The following is a 16,506-nucleotide window of genomic DNA, read 5'->3' on the forward strand; positions in this document are numbered from 1 at the left end:
CAAGCGGCATCCAATCTAGCAGAAAGAGAGGAGTTCTGAGTTGCTGTGTAAAATGAAAGACATTTAAGGGTGCCTGGGTGGCCCGGTCGGTTAAGAGTCCAACTCTTAGTTTCGGCTCAGGTCACGATCTCACAGTATGAGTTCAAGCCCCGCATCGGGCTCCATGCTGTCAGCATGGAGACTGCTTGGGATTCTCTCTCTCTCCCTTTCTCTCTGCCCCTCCCCTACTCACTCTCTCTGTCTCTCTCTCAAAAATTAAAAAAAAATTGAAAAAAAAAGAAAGACATTTATAGGTAGAAAAGAATGGGAACAGCAGAGTTATACTTAGTGAAAAAGAGGGTTGGTTATCACAAGGTTACTTTCCTTTAAGGAATGACAAGGGGTCTATCAGGCAGATGACCTAACTAGTGTTGATCAACCAATTCCTGATTGACTGGTTTACGAATCCATTTCAGCTTTCTGCTGAAACTGTAATTAAGTTAAGTCTCGGTTTGGTGATGCTGAGCTTAGCATGAGTGACTTCATTTTGGGCCTGTTGTCCGGTTTTCAACAACAGATGCCAACACTATCCGTATTTTTGAGCCAAACTGCAAATTTCTAGGTAAACACTCCTGGCCAAAACTGATCTTAAAAGTTTCTTATTTTATGGAAGTTGTAATTAAACAACAATATTTAATCAAGAAAATCATATTTTAATCAATAGTATTTAAGTAAAACAGGTGACTATAATGAAATAAATTGTTAAATAAATAAAAAGTCAGGAAACATATTACATGAAGTTGGCTTGAAATCAGGCTGTACACCCTTCAAACATAATTATTTTTTAAATGGGGTTGAGGAGCACCCAGGTGGCACAGTCAGTTGAGGCCCATCTTGGGCTTTGAGCTGATGGCACAGAGCCTACTTTGGATTCTTTGTCTCTCTCTCTCTCTCTCTCTCTCTCTCTGCCTCTTCCCTGCTCATGCTTTCTTGCTCTCTCTCTGTCACTCAAAAATAAATAAACATTAAAAACTTCTTTTTAAATAAATAGGGTTGAACAATGTATTTCTTACCTCTAAGAATGCTGTGATCAAAGAATCATCCCACACAGACCTGCTAATTTTTTGACATTTCCTTAAATCTTGTTAGAATAAAAAGTTACAAAATACCGCAGGTGAAGTTGAAGTCCCCATCCATCGTGTTCCCTTCTCCTGTTCCAAAAGCAGTTACTTTCATAAGTTTTAAATAATATGTGTACATTTTTATCTGTATATCTGGACAGTAACAGAGTATTGTTATTGTGTTACTGTGTTTCAAATTTATGAAATTTAAGGGGCGCCTGGGTGGCGCAGTCGGTTAAGCGTCCGACTTCAGCCAGGTCACGATCTCGCGGTCCGTGAGTTCGAGCCCCGCGTCAGGCTCTGGGCTGATGGCTCAGAGCCTGGAGCCTGTTTCTGATTCTGTGTCTCCCTCTCTCTCTGCCCCTCCCCCGTTCATGCTCTGTCTCTCTCTGTCCCAAAAATAAATAAAAAAACGTTGAAACAAATTTATGAAATTTATGAAATGGTGTGAAATAAAATGTGCCATTCCATAATTTGTCTTTTTAAAATTTAATGCTAGGGGTTTTGTTTGTTTGTTTTGTTTTGTTTTTGAGATCTATCAATGTTGATAAAATGATAGCCCACTCTTGTTGATTCACATTTAGGTAGTTTTCAATTTTTCTCTTTAAAACACAAAACTTGTATGAACATTCTTGTATATATGTCTGCATGAGAGAGAATCTCCCCATATATTTGTAGAAGATTAACTATACCCACTTGGTCCAGTTTTCCATGTTGATGGAGCACTTTGGGCTTTTTGGTTTCCAGAGACAAAAAGGCAGATATAGAAATAGACTGAGATGTAAACAGATGGGATCAACGCCTGAATTCAAATCTGTTGAAATTGAATATCGTATCACTTTCTTAAGTAGTTTTCCATTGTTTATCATTACCATTGGGTTCCTTTTCTGAACTGATACATCTTATCAGTGATTCTCAGCCATCTTTATCATACCTCTGGAGCTCAACAGTCACTTAGAGACTGCAGAATTTCAGTAGTCACACTGTCTACAAGTCCCAGTGCCAGGATCCTTTCTGAAGCTAACCTTAAAATCCAGTGACCCCAGATTTCTCCTCACCTGGCCTGAGAATCCAATAAGCTTTTAATTGTTTGTGTGTGTGTGTGTGTGTGTCTGTGTGTGTGTGTGTGTGTGTGTGTAAAGGGAAAGGGGGGTGGAGATGAACTCAGGCACATTTAGGAAGGAAGCAAACATATTCAAAATGAATGGCATTTACCAGCTTTTGTGACCCTCTCTCCTGCTCCCAATCAGACTTGAAAAGAGGTGTGTTGAATTTTTCACCTGTCTCTAAGGGCTGTTTGCCACTGCTCACTCTTTCTTCATTTTCTCTCATTAAAGTCTAATAATAAGTGTGATAAGACAGCTGAACTCAGACTATAATCAGATCTTCAGAGCAAGATGTTTTAACCCCCTTCTAAAGAAGCTCCTAGACAGACAGCTGGCTCAGGACTCATTGTATCTCACAGGGTTGTTACATTACACCCTGAATTATGGCCTTAACCTGGGGTTCCACAAAGCCTTCCTTCTCCAGTATACTTTCCTTATGGTCCCCACACTCATTCTTCTGATACTCAGATCTTGCCTTGCCATTTAATTCTTAGAAACATCTTGTCATTGTCTAGCTCCTCCCATACCGGTCACCATGGATATGGTCTGAAGTCTACAGTGTGACAGTTGAAGACCTGCACAATCCAGTCCAAACTACCTTTCCAGGTTCATTGCCACTAATTCTTATTTCTGTAATTAGTGTTCTCCTTGGACACTCATGCCCTCATTTTTCACAACTCTTTGCCTTTGATGTGGCTGTTGTTGTAAATCCTCAAATCACACACCTTGACGAAATCTTGGTCAACAGTTCATATCTTCCTTACTTGAAGTCTCACAACACTTTATAGTCACTGCGCTCCATAAACTATTACTTACAATTATTAGCATTGATGCGTGAATCTAAACCCTTCACAAAAGTCTAAACTTCTGGAAGGCAAGAAAAATATCTCATTCCCTGTCATATCTCCCCAGCATATTGCCATGCATGTAGTAGGTATTTATTTACTAGAGCAGAAACTGGATAAGAAAAGGAGTCTTACCTCTCTTATCGTCCCTCTACCTCTTGTTCTTAGAACAGCACTTGGCATATAAGTGCTCATAAATATTTTGTGTTATATCAAGGGTTGGTAAATTATGATTTGTGGGCCAAATTTAGCTCCACACCTGTTTTTATAAGATTTATTGGAATACAGCCATGCCCACTCCTTTACATATTGTTTATGGATGTTTTCTCTAAACAACGAAGTTGAGTAGCTGTAATAGAGATTGTATGGCCCACAAAGCCTGAAATATTTACTATCTGGCCCTTTACAGAAAAAGTTCACTGACTGAATAAGTGAAAATGGGCTGTACAGCAGGGAGATGCAGAGAGCAGTACAAAATGTCCCTAAAAATATTGCATTTAGTTATTACTTAGATTTGTCATTTCAAGAGATTATCCTCCCCTCAATTTCCATCTACATGAAGATAGACATATATGCATTTATTGGCAGCTTTCTTGCCATTATTTGCTGGTGAGTGATTAAAGATAGCTGAGACTGGATGTTTGGGATACACATACACGCACACACATACACATACATATATGTATATATGTGTGTATAGTGTATATATTTGTTAATTGTAGGCATCACTTTGGAAAATGTTCAGAAGCATAAATCAAAATTGCCACACTGTAATCACACAGCCGTGTTTTAAAAATCACATAGATACTTTTAGCTGATTGATTTTCAGAGTTCAGTCAAGAAATTTCAGGTTTGTGTACATGTATTCATTGCTAGCTGAACATCCAAGAATGACCCGCATATAATTGCATGGTGCCGATATTATAATTCCATTAGAAACAGTGGTACTTATTATATGATAACTTGTATTTATCCTGAAACTCCATCACCTGATGAATATGCAATTAACCTACTTATTACCACAGAAAACATCTCCTTAGAAATACAACACATCCACATAATTTTTGATCTGATCTTCAAAGGCTTTCTGTGGAGGAAAGTAATTTTTTCCCAATAAGATATATTATTGGAAACACAACTGTATGTAGCCAATTCTCTACATCATCTGATTTATTTTAATTAGAGGTTAGCTGCTGAATGTGATTACAGTTATAATTATTACGATACCAGTCATCCACATTTCCATTAGCATTCCACTTGATAGTTAGCAATAAGCAGATATAAAATATTAGGACTTTTAAGAGAAGAGATTACCAATTAGTACAATTCTCCACTGGCACAAGATAATTATTAATTATGATCATCATGGTAATTATTCACCAAGTTAAATTTCACGGGGCTACCTGTGTGCAGATTCTCTCTGCACTGCATCCTGACATCAGCCTTCTTATCTGCTCTGGAAATCCTGAAACAATATTTGTATTAAATACACAGTTGACTGAACACCAAATGGAAAGGCAGCCGTGAAGGCGCAGGATAGATCTCCATTTCATTAAAGGATCCTTTCTCTTTGTAGGGCATTGCAAGGGGAGTATGTAAAAACGTATGCCTTAAGAAAGACACCTCTATTCACCTAAGTGTTTGTTGATCACACAGGATAAGATTGAACCCACACTAGCCTTCCCAGCACGAGCTCTTCCAATTTCCTCCTGAAACTGCCATTCATATCCAACACTGACACTGTTCATTGCAAACAGAAGGCAACAAATGCCATTTGAGGATGGTTGATCACTCAAGGACTAATACCATAGAGATAAGTTAGAAAAAAATCTACAGGCGTCGTGGTTTGCAACCTGCATCCACTTCACTATGGCGGTGCTAAGATATAAAGCCATTATTTAGCAGCAGGTACATTTCTTCCATATAAATGCCTGTATACCAAACCACCGTAGGTACCACCATGTCCAGGAACCTGACGTGAAAGAAGTTTGAGGCGGTTCAAAAGAAATGCCAAATGGGACTCAGGGAGAAAGACAATTTGCTGCAGTGGACAGCACTGGACTGAGATTCAGATGAGAGTCACTACTGGTCTTGATCCTGAATGTACGTGGGTACCCTCTTTGGGCAAGTCATTGAACTTCTCGCAGCCTCAGGTTCTTTATTTGCATCTGGAGACAATACCTCTTTTGCCTCACTTGGGAGGCTGTCAGAATCAAACGATGTGGTATATGAAATAATATTTATGAGCTATAAACTGTTACACAAATATATGGTGAGTGTAAATAACTCCAAGGAAGCACATTTAACTAGACTCTCGCATGCTTCTTAAAAAAAAAAAAAAAAAAGAGTATTCTGCATCACCGAGCCTACGCTTTGACTCAGTAAACAAAGGGAAAAGGCTGGCCTTGCCAGAAACGGAATTTAGGTAAGGAATTAGCGTTTCACTCATCTCTGGATTGGGAAACGTTGAAATAAATGATAAAGCCAGGTTTCATTAGCTCACTTTTTGTGTGTTTAAGAGGAAAACGTGGAGGGCTGATGCTCTGGAAATGAAGGCTGGATGGGCTGGGGGAGTCGGTGGTTGATGGAGCAGAGAACAACCTCTGAGAACCTCTTTCATACACAAAATCACATGCCCTGTGCTCTCAGGCTGCACTTCCTTACTAGGGATGCCTCTCTAGTAACTGCACCAATCAACTCGTGCTGAGCCCAAATGGGGGAAAAATAAAGTAAATTCCAAATGACTCTTTCTCATTGCTGTTCATGTTTGCTGCCAATGTTTGCTTCCATGCTTGACAACATGAGCAAAGATTTGTCTCTGGGAAGCGCTCTATTTCTCCTGTTTAAATAGCTGGTGCCCTAAAGGGGACGGAGAAGAGGTAGGAGACAGCCAGTTTCTGACAGAGGGAGGGACAGCACATTTGCTCAACAAAACAAAAAATGTTTAGAATAAAGAGAAAGCAGCTAACATGGGGTTTGTTATTGCTTACCCGCATTCCCGAATTGGATCAGAACCAAAGACAGACAGATATGGCTCAAATTGCCTTTGGGCATTTATCATTTTAAGTGTTTGAAAAGCTCAGCTTATATAAAATATCAGTGCTATTAAAGATTGAAAGATATAATAGTCATTTTCTCGTTAATTTAATTCTGTTACAATTTTTTAAAAAAATACCTAGCTTCTGTTCCAAGCCCAATTTCTGAAACATCTGTCAGGAAGAAAATGCTATAATATATGAATTTTTTGCCCTATGAACTGATTATTTTTAGCAGCTTTTATGAGCATAATAACAGTAATTTTAGCAGCTAATTTACCTAAAATCATTTTATTCCAAAGCCTGAAAGACCCCCAAATCAGAAGGTTCTCTTTGTCTAAAAAGTTTAATCAAAATAAATGTTTCTAGTTAGTTTTAAGAGGAAAAACTAGGGTCTCTTAATGCTCAAATATTTAGTAAGCTTTCAAGGAGGTGTAGGGGGAAGCAATCTGCCTGTCACAGGAGGGAAAAAAAAATTAAAGAGCAGGATTTTTAAATTGACATTAATAAATAACAAGAGGGAGCCAGTACCATTCTTTAACATGTGTGAGTACAATACAATAAGCAAATCTGACTCATCTGCCAGCCTGATTGCTTTGTTTAGAATTCCACTGTCAGAGGTAAAGTGAGGGTGAGGGGATTTATGTAAATTAGGCCCTTCCAAGCTGGAGAAAAGTTGGATGACTTAAAAAAAAAAAAAAAAAAAAAACTTTTCCAAGTTTAGAAAGTTAAACGTGTTTTTCTTCCCACATCAGTTCTGAGTAAGAGTGACTTTTAGTTCTCAGAATCAGGTTAAAAATACGATCTGGAAACCATGGCTATGGATTCCCACAGATTTTTCCAAGCTTGGAAGGTAACCGATCTGTATCTTCCCGCCTTTCTGGTCTTACCATGTGTGGGTGTTGGGATGGGAAAGGGAGGGGAAGTTGAGGGAGGAGGGAGTGGATATTTGTATGAGACATTTAGTCCTGGTTTCTGTATGAGCTGAGTGGAATCAATCAGGTTAATCTAAGAAAGAAACAGTTGTTTGAAGATTATATGACATGAAGGCAGCTCTGATTTGTTTAGATTCAGAGTTCCTAGGAAGGTAACAATATAGACCCTCTGAGGCCTGGAAACCTCTGTCTAGTACCCTAACATTGTGGGCATTTTTGTTTGTTTGTTTTAGAGAGCACAGGGGCGGGCACCTGATTCCCTATCCCTGTGATAACCGACTTAGGTTGTTTCACATCCCAGCTGTCTGCACTCAAATGGTGAGTTCGAGTTACAGAAATTCTAGGTGCTCTATAACACTTTGCAAAGAGGGGAATGTTGCTGAGTTGACCACAGAATAGGAGGTGATAAGTTCAAATCCACACCAGTTATTGGGGAATCGGAGAGGATGCTCTTCTGGGGAAGTTTGGTGTTAGGCAATGGTTGGAGCATGACAGTGTGGTGATGGAGGTCCTTTCATGCCCCACAAGCCTCCTCCCTTCCCAGCTCCAGTCTAATCCTAACCAGCCTCGAGTTGACCAGCTATGGGACTTGGAAGTCTTGTGAGAATGCTCTAGCCCTCATAGCAAGTGAGGGAGAAGGCGAAAGGGGGAGAAGACAGGCCTGAAGAATGCCATTCCCCTCTGGAACAGTGGCCAGCCTAAAGGCTAGAAGCAGAGCTCTGAGCCCATGGTTCTCAGGCTTTGTGAAGAGCAAGGGTGGCTGCTGTCCACTTGTGGTTCCAGGAATACTGGCTGATTTCCCTCATCCTGGAAAAGCTAAGCGACATGGGGGTACACGGCCTCTGTCTGAGACCACAGGCTTGTGGTCTCCATGACTTCTGAGCGGATGTTCCATGGCCCACAGACATAAACGTCTCCCAACGTTCACACATTTGCTGCTACGTAAACTACTAACAGCCTGCGTGAATTCCTGTAATAATAAAACACCAAATTGTTAAATACTTTCTTTATTATTTTTTTTTTAAATATTTTTTTTAAATTTTTTTTCAACGTTTATTTATTTTTGGGACAGAGAGAGACAGAGCATGAACGGGGGAGGGGCAGAGAGAGAGGGAGACACAGAATCGGAAACAGGCTCCAGGCTCTGAGCCATCAGCCCAGAGCCCGACGCGGGGCTCGAACTCACGGACCGGACCGCGAGATCGTGACCTGGCTGAAGTCGGACGCTTAACCGACTGCGCCACCCAGGCGCCCCTCTTTATTATTTTTAACATGACTTATTATCATTGTATTATTTTTTAAATGGAGTAAAATTCAGCCAGGCTATGCACTGAATCCTCTGCCTAGGTGGCTAATTTAACATCAGTTAACATTTTTCATCTGGAGCTGTGCCAGAGCTAGTTTTGGGCTGAGAACTGGAGAGGTAGTATTGGGTGAGACAAACACAACTCCCCAAAAGAATGCTGAATTGGAGGACAGTAGTTTTTTCGCTCGCTGCAAAAGATTGATGCATCATCGGTGCCATGATTGTGGAGGCAATGACCCAAATGAAACTCATTTTGAAATGGAAAATACATCTGTTATATGAACTAGAAAGCACCATCAACCCACTTAAACCGTGTTTCAGCAATTTTTCTGTATGTGTTGTTTAAATTATTTCATTTTCACTCATTTTTGAACAGTAGTGGGATTAAGTACAGGTTCCACATTCTGTAGATTTGTACTGGATGGTCAGTTGTAATAAATCTAAAAATTCTTAGGGAAAAATTTTAAAAATTATGAAAATTATAAAACAGGTTTCTTCCCAATCATATTTGTTTCACAATTATGAAAAGGTATTTGATGAGTATTGAACATTGTTCAATAGCTTTGAATAGATGTTAGGAAACCATTTTTGTGAGTGCTCTCTAAAGGGTCAAATTAGCTTGATTTGAAATAATGTGACTCAAGGGGCACCTGGGTGGCTCAGTCGGTTAAGCGTCTGACTTTGACTCAGGTCATGATCTCACAGTTTGTGGGTTCAAGCCCCGAGTGGGGCTGTGTTGACAGCTCGTAGCCTGGAGCCTGCTTCAGATTCTGTGTCTCCCTCTCTCTCTGCTCTCCCCCCATTCGTGTTCTGTCTCCCTCTCCTTCAAGAATAAATAAACATTAAAAAGAAAAAAAAAAAGAAATAATGTGACTCGAAAGACACCCCATTCTCATTTTTGTCATCTTCCAATATATCTGCTGGATATGTTAGTTACCAAATCTCAAAATGTGTTCTTTCAAAGAACACTCCCAGGGGCATATTAAGCCTTAGGGGAGAAGTCTGCTTTTAATGACGATAAGAATTGTCACAAAAGCAAATGATCTATCATATGGACTCTCTTAGTACCAATGGGAACTAAGAAAAGTTTGTTATGTCCTTTTTGTTCATTGTAACAGACATTACTAGGCGCAATAAACAATATTATAAAGACTTGTGCAATAAACTGAGAATTTTTAGGTGGTGGATGATTAGGTATATGAACATTAAAAAAAAAAGATAATACCATTTGACCGACTGTGTTCTCATTATGTTTCAGTTGCCAGAAACTCTCAAATAAAATTTAGCTCTCTCTTTTTAATAATATGAGTTTATATTTTAAAAATACCTATTTTCCCATTCCTCTCCAATGGTTTTGATATTTTGATATTGTTTCATTTTTAATGGTGTTCATATACATGTATTATTTATTGTAATCACATCATATCATTTTTGATAACAGCCCGGGTGTGAGCCATAAACGACCTGTCTTAGCAAATTCGTCATGCGGTTTATGAAATTCACTCTGATGACGAGGACTCTAAAGAAGTAAATTTACGTGAATGATTTTTCTTTGTATAATTTAGAAGCTCTCTGACAACACTATTGAAACATATGCTTCCTAATTTTATGACAACGTTAAAACACAAACTATATAGAAATTAATAGATAACTTTCATATTAGGCTTATGATACCATAGTTTAGAATGGTGGATGAAAGAAAGCCAAGTCTGCACTTTGGGAGAAAATATCTGTGCTTAGCAATGCATCAGTAAAATATTTTAAGACTTGAAGCTCTGGGGAGACTTCCAACCAGAGTGGATTTCAGGAACTCAAGTTTCAATTACCTGTGGCATTGTTGCCCATCTCAAATTGTCTCTTGAAAATCTGTGAAGCCCTTATAATATCAGAATCTATTTTGGAGGTACCTCCACCGATGTCCTATTTGGTAAACATTCTAACTTCGTGTTATATGCCAACTTTTCTCTCATCTTTGTATCTTACCTATTTTATTCCTCCTGAAATGCATGCTTGCAGACTGCTAAATCCCCTGGCACTTCCCGACAACGATAAATAGGTGGCAGATCCCATCTGGAGGCGAATCAATTATAAAACGGGAAAATGAATGACGAGTGTGAGAAAGAATGTGCCACGTTTCAGATGACTTGCATGCACCTGCATTTGTTGGGCAGGGGTGTGTGTACAGGATCCGCCTGTCACCGGATCTCCGGAAGCTCCGGGAAGCCACGGGCACTGATGGTGGACTCTTGAGCCTTTCCCTTTACAGCTACTTAACCCGTGGGTATCTGAGCTCTTGGTTCAGTGTTGAAGTTCGGTCTCGGGCAAATATTAAACTCATATGCTTCTGTTCCCCATAATTATTTAAATCCCATCACTTGTATTGGTTTGCAGCGGGAGGGAAAAAGTCTCTGACAAAAATTCTCATCACTTTCTCCTACAGATGTGGCCAAAAATACTGTGGATCGTCACTGCTGACACGTTCCCCAGCTCTGGTGTCTAGACTGATGTTTCTCAACTTTTAATTGGCAAATGAGTTGCCTAGGGATCTTTGTTAGCACGGAGATTTTCATTCAGGATATCTGACGGAGGCCTGGGATTCTGCATTTCTGGCAAGGTTGGAATGCCAGTGCTGCTCTTCTTTGGACTACGCTTAGGATAGCAATTGTCTAGAGTAGACTCCATTATAAATGTCCGTGGTTGCTTTGAGATTTTCCACATAAAGTGTGTTGGAATGGGTCTGAGGCTTTCTAGTAGATTCAATTCCACGTGATAACGTAAAAATGTACAAAAAATTTTACATAAAAATGTAAAATTTGATGAGCAGTGGGAGTACTTCAATCTTAATAGAACTCACCTGTGATGTGAGAAGGATGTGCAAGAACGAATTTTTAAGGCCCTTAAACTTCAAAGTAAGTTGAGTCTATCACTCTCGTCCATGTGCTATATATAGATATAAGGATAAATGCATTTTTTCCTTCTCCCCCCATTTTAGCTTCTGGCTGGCTACCAGGCTCCCCAACACTACCTTTGCCTTAGTCCGGCTGATTTGTTTAATCTACCCGAATGGTCCTAGCTCCTTGACTGCTGCCACGATGCTGTCTTCCATTCTGTGTCATTCTATTCCTCCGTCATCTAAGGCTCAATCATCTTCTCTCACCACCACCTCCCATTGTCTACTGCCAAATCCTGCAGTCTTGGGGAACCTACCCTGCATTCCCATCCTGCACGTCTTGCTCTCATTTCCCTCCTTGTCCGGTTGAACTCAATGGCCAACCAAAAGACCACTCCCTTGCCCCTCTCCTGTTCATTACATTTGCTTGGGAAAACCACATTTTGGAGGCAAAACCTCTCAAAAATATCCAAGTCCTGATGCCAGCCATCTGTGAACGTCATCTTCTATGACAAAAGAGGCTTTGCAGACATGATTAAGTGAAAGCTCTCGAGATGGGAAGATCATTCTGGGTGGTATGAATGAACACTCAATGCAATTGCCAAGTATCTTTATCCTCAGAGGACAGAGGCAGGAGGAGATCTGGCAGAGAAAGTTGAGGACTATATGATAATGGAAGCAGAAAGGCATTTGAAGGTAGCGAGGCTGCTGGTTTAAAAGGTGGAGGAGGGGGCCAGAAGCCAAGGAATGCCTCTCTCATATCTGGAAAAAGGAAGGAAACAGATTCTTCACTAGAGGCTCCAGAGACAGAGTGGCCTTGCAGACACCTTGACCTTAGTCTAGTGAAACTACCTTCCAGCTTTTTGCCTTCAAAACTGTAAGAGAATGATCTGTGGGGTCTAAGCCACTAAGTTAGTGACAATTTGTTATAGCACAGATAGGAAATGATTACATTGCTCAAATCAAGTCTATGCCTACACTGTACTTACACCGGTACAGCTAAACACGGTGAGGGGCAATCACATGGTCATGCTGGCCAGTCACACCTTAAATGAAGTCACACCTTGAGTGAGCCTTCAGCTCTGCCCTAAAATCCCATGATTCTAATCTTGCCTGCTCATACTCTTCCATTATTTTAGGGGATATTCCATACCTCCTTTCTCCTCAACTTTCCACTGCTTCTAATCTCTTCTTTCAGCTAATGAGTTATTTCACTGAAAACAAAAACAAAAAAACAGAATCAAGTAGAAATAAAGTTGAAGACCTTCAGCAAGCTTCCACCACCTTCCTGTGTCTCTGGCAGGAGACCACAAGGTTTCCCCTTGACTATAAATGAACTGTTTACACTGGATTACAGAGGATTTTGTCTGTTTTGTTTACTGCGATATCCTCCACTGCAGAGAAGAGTGCCTGATTTACAATAGGCACTCAATGAATAATTTTTGAGTGAATGGATAAATGAATGAATGAACAATAGAATGAATGAATGAATGAGATAAGTTACAAACACTGCTCTCAAAGAAACCAACTAAGTAAATAGATGGATCCCACAAGAGTAGAAGGAGACAAGCTAGAAATATGAGCCGAGTGTGCTCTAGGGTGACAGGGAAGAGGTCAGGTGATACTTCAGGGATGATACACACACTTAGATTACACAGAAGAGTATGAGCTATTTCATGACAGTGTGCAATTGGTTTTTTCCTGCATTCCCTTGGGTCTATGTGAACACGGAAACTTCCTTTTCCCTTAAGAAATCCAATCCAGGAATGAACAGAAGATGTATGCTAATACTTGGGTTTTAGAAATGAGTGGCTTTTGCAAAATTCCAAATATTATTGCCATATAAAGACCTTCATTTTTTTTCTGTGTGTGTTTGTGTTTGTGTGTGTGTGTGTGTGTGTGTGTGTGTGTGTGTGTGTGTCTTGGGGTTTTAAAAATGGTGGGCAGTATTTAGAAGAGAAAGCACCAAACTTACCATCTTGGATATTCACTCTCCCCTCCCCCCCACTTTTTAATATTGAAAATTTTTGAGGCTACACAAAAGTTAAAAAAATAGTTCAATCAATAGTCACATCCCCTTTATCTGGTTTCATCAACTGTTAATATTTAGCTATATTTGCTTATGTGTATATTTACCCCTGTATATACACCCAAGCCTCTGCATATGAGCCACTGAACCATATGAAAGTGGGTGATAAACACAAAATTTCACCCCTTCCTATTTCAATATGTGCCTACTAAGAGTAAAGACATTTATTAACCACAATACAATTTTCAAAAAAAATTATTGATTCAACAATATCATGTAATATACAACCTTGCATAATTTCCATTTGCCTGAAGAAAAATATCCTTTAGAGCTATTTATTTCTAATCCAGTAATGAATCAATTTTTTACTCACTGTATTGATTACTATTTGTCTTTAGTCCATTTTAATCCGGAACATGATTCATCCCACCATTTTTATTTATTTGTTTTTTATGGCATTAGCTTTTCAAAAGAGTCCAGGTAAATTGCACTGTGAAATGTCCCAGACTGTAGTTGTTTCCTCATATTTAGATTTAAATGTTTTTGGTAAGAACACTTTTTGGGCCCCCTGTGTACTTCTCACTGCTTCACAGAGACATATGACCTCATGCTGTCTTATTATTGGTGTCACTAAGTTTTATCACTTGGTTAAGGTGACTGCCATATCTCTTTATTGTAATAATATATATTTACCTTTGAAATTACTAAGCATTCTATGGACTAAGGGTATCATTCTTGAAAAAAAGTATTTTTGGAAAATCTTTTCTATACATTGGTAATAGTAACTGTAAAACCCTGTGACCTGTAAGATGATAGTTATGTGAGTTGAGGAATGGGGACACTTCCTGAAGCCACGTAGCTATGTCCTAGGTTGTTCAACTTTTTTTTTTTAATTTTTAAAAAAAATTTATTTTGAGAGAGAGAGAGAGAGACCTGGGGAGGGGCAGAGAGAGAATCCCAAGCAGGCTCTGTGCCATCAGCACAGAGCCCGATGCAGTGCTCGATCTCATGAACAGGGAGATCATGACCTAAGCCAAAATCAAGTCAGACACTTAACCAACAAAGCCACCTAGGCGCCCCTCCACTATTTTACTATTGTAAGAATCTTTGTGCCCTAGCCAACCTGGTGGGAACCCAGGTTTTTGGAAAACAATTAGGGTGATCTGAGAGGTGAGACCTGATGATGTCCCCCCTGACTCTCAGAGACATCTGTGTGAGCCCTCTTGGGTTTAGAATAAAAGCATGACTTATCCATCTGTGCCCTGGTCATCCTGGGCCAATGAGTGGCTTGTGAGGGACTATCACAAAAAGTTGCACTTTAACCAAAGCCAGCATAGCCAGAGTTTGGTGTACAGAAGAAAGTGATTTGGTTTATCCTATATCATTGATATCAGAAAGCTGGATTTTAGGAATAACTCTTTTTAGAAAATATACAACAACATTCTAGGAAAAGAAATCATCCACAGGGCTGTTATAAAAATTAAATGCGACAATGTACTCAACAACCATAGTACAGGGTTTGAGTGTGTGCTAATAAGTGCTCAATGAACGTGTTTCACTAACATTGAAGTTTTTATTATGCAAAAGTACACTAATTCTTACAAAGCTGTAAAATAACAAACATGTAATTCTGAGGAGATCTGAATCTTTCCCCTGTTTAAATATAAGCTTATGTGTAGTGGTCAGAAAAATGCATCTGGCATTTTCCTTGCCTTAACTTGGCTTACTGAATAGGTGATGTGATTTTAAGGCAAAATTTCAAAACAAATTTGCATTATTGTTTATCTAATTTACACATGGCCACACGCGTCATTCTGTGTTCTCTTTACTGTGAGATTATCAACGGCTAGTTTTTTTTTGTTCCTTTGTTTGTTTTTTACACCTGTGGAAATATCAAGAGAACTAATTCTGTTTCAGAAAAAATAAGCTCCTACGAATTCTTAATTTTCTAAGCAAATAGAAAGTTGCTACTTATTTCTTAGAAAATACAGCAAGGAATCAAAACAAAGTTGGACTGTGTTCAAAGTTGGACTGTGTTAATATCTGTGTTCAAATGAGATTGGTATTTTGGGTTCTCTAAATAGTGACTAGCCTTCCAAGCAAAACAGTGCTTAGGGACTCTTGATGGGTTTGGAAGTATGTATTCTAAGTGGCTTACAGTAAAGGACAAAAAAATGAATCGAGGGTATATTTTGTCTGAATTAGTCTTTTGGAAGGGATTGCATGATAATGTGGATGAGGGAGAAGATACAGGCAGAGGGAACTCAGGGCCTGCTGGCCAGTGTTGTCCCCATGCTGATTCAGAGATACAGGAAGTGTCTTTCTTCTGTTGGACTCATAGAACTGGATGAAAAACAAAACAAAACACTACATTTCCTTTTGCACCTCCCCCACCTCTTCCATGCTGTCGTTTGCTGACCGATGCTTAAGAATATCAGCGCATAAGCATATTAAGATACAGACATCAATACTGACATCCCAATAATGTTATCTCCACTCGCTAGGAAAAGCCTGATGACATCATTGGTGTGGCTGCCCCAGATCATGTTCAGCCTTATCTCCTGAAGTCATCAGAAAGTATCAGAACTGTTTCAGTAGTTACTCTTTGAAGTAGGTCTATTAGGGAAAAAGTATATAAGTTATTCCTACTACAGTCTTGCAAATCAGTTGCTAATGAAACTATTGATGCTGTAATCTGCCTGTGTACCTAGTAATGCCTAGAAAGTTCTTGGTTTGAGAGCTCCAAAAGCATCTTCTGATGCTACTGAGATATTCAAATAAATATGCATGGGGTATTAATATGCTTGATAAGGATAGCGATTTTTTTAATCAAAAACGTCTTCCTAGCACACAAACCTGCAATTAATGTAGGAGATTTCATGTGTGGGAAATCGTAGAATTTCAGGTTTTATAGCAATCAGGATCATTACGGTGACTCCCTTGGGATTTGTAAAGAATGTGTATGATGTTCAATTTGGAAGTACTGCAAAAATGTTAAAGGTGGTGATACAGTGATTTCCTAGGTCGAAAGTAACTTGGAAATTTGGAGTCTAGTTTCGAAAGTCTGTTTGGTTTTGCTAGTGCTGGGTGGTTTGGGGCCTGAGGCTATACAGAAAACTCCCAGCAGGCCAAGTAGTAAAATGTGGGTCATTATATCAAGTAGCTTCTGCTAAATAACAGGCCACCTCAAAACTTAAACTCTTAAGACAACAATACCTAGTTATTTGGCTTGAGATTTGTGGGTCCGCAATTTAGGCTGG

The sequence above is a fragment of the Lynx rufus genome, unplaced genomic scaffold (assembly GCF_022079265.1).
Source record: "Lynx rufus isolate CCGP_SWC_20201006 ecotype Redwood Valley unplaced genomic scaffold, mLynRuf1.p SCAF_10, whole genome shotgun sequence".
NCBI lineage: Eukaryota > Metazoa > Chordata > Mammalia > Carnivora > Felidae > Lynx > Lynx rufus.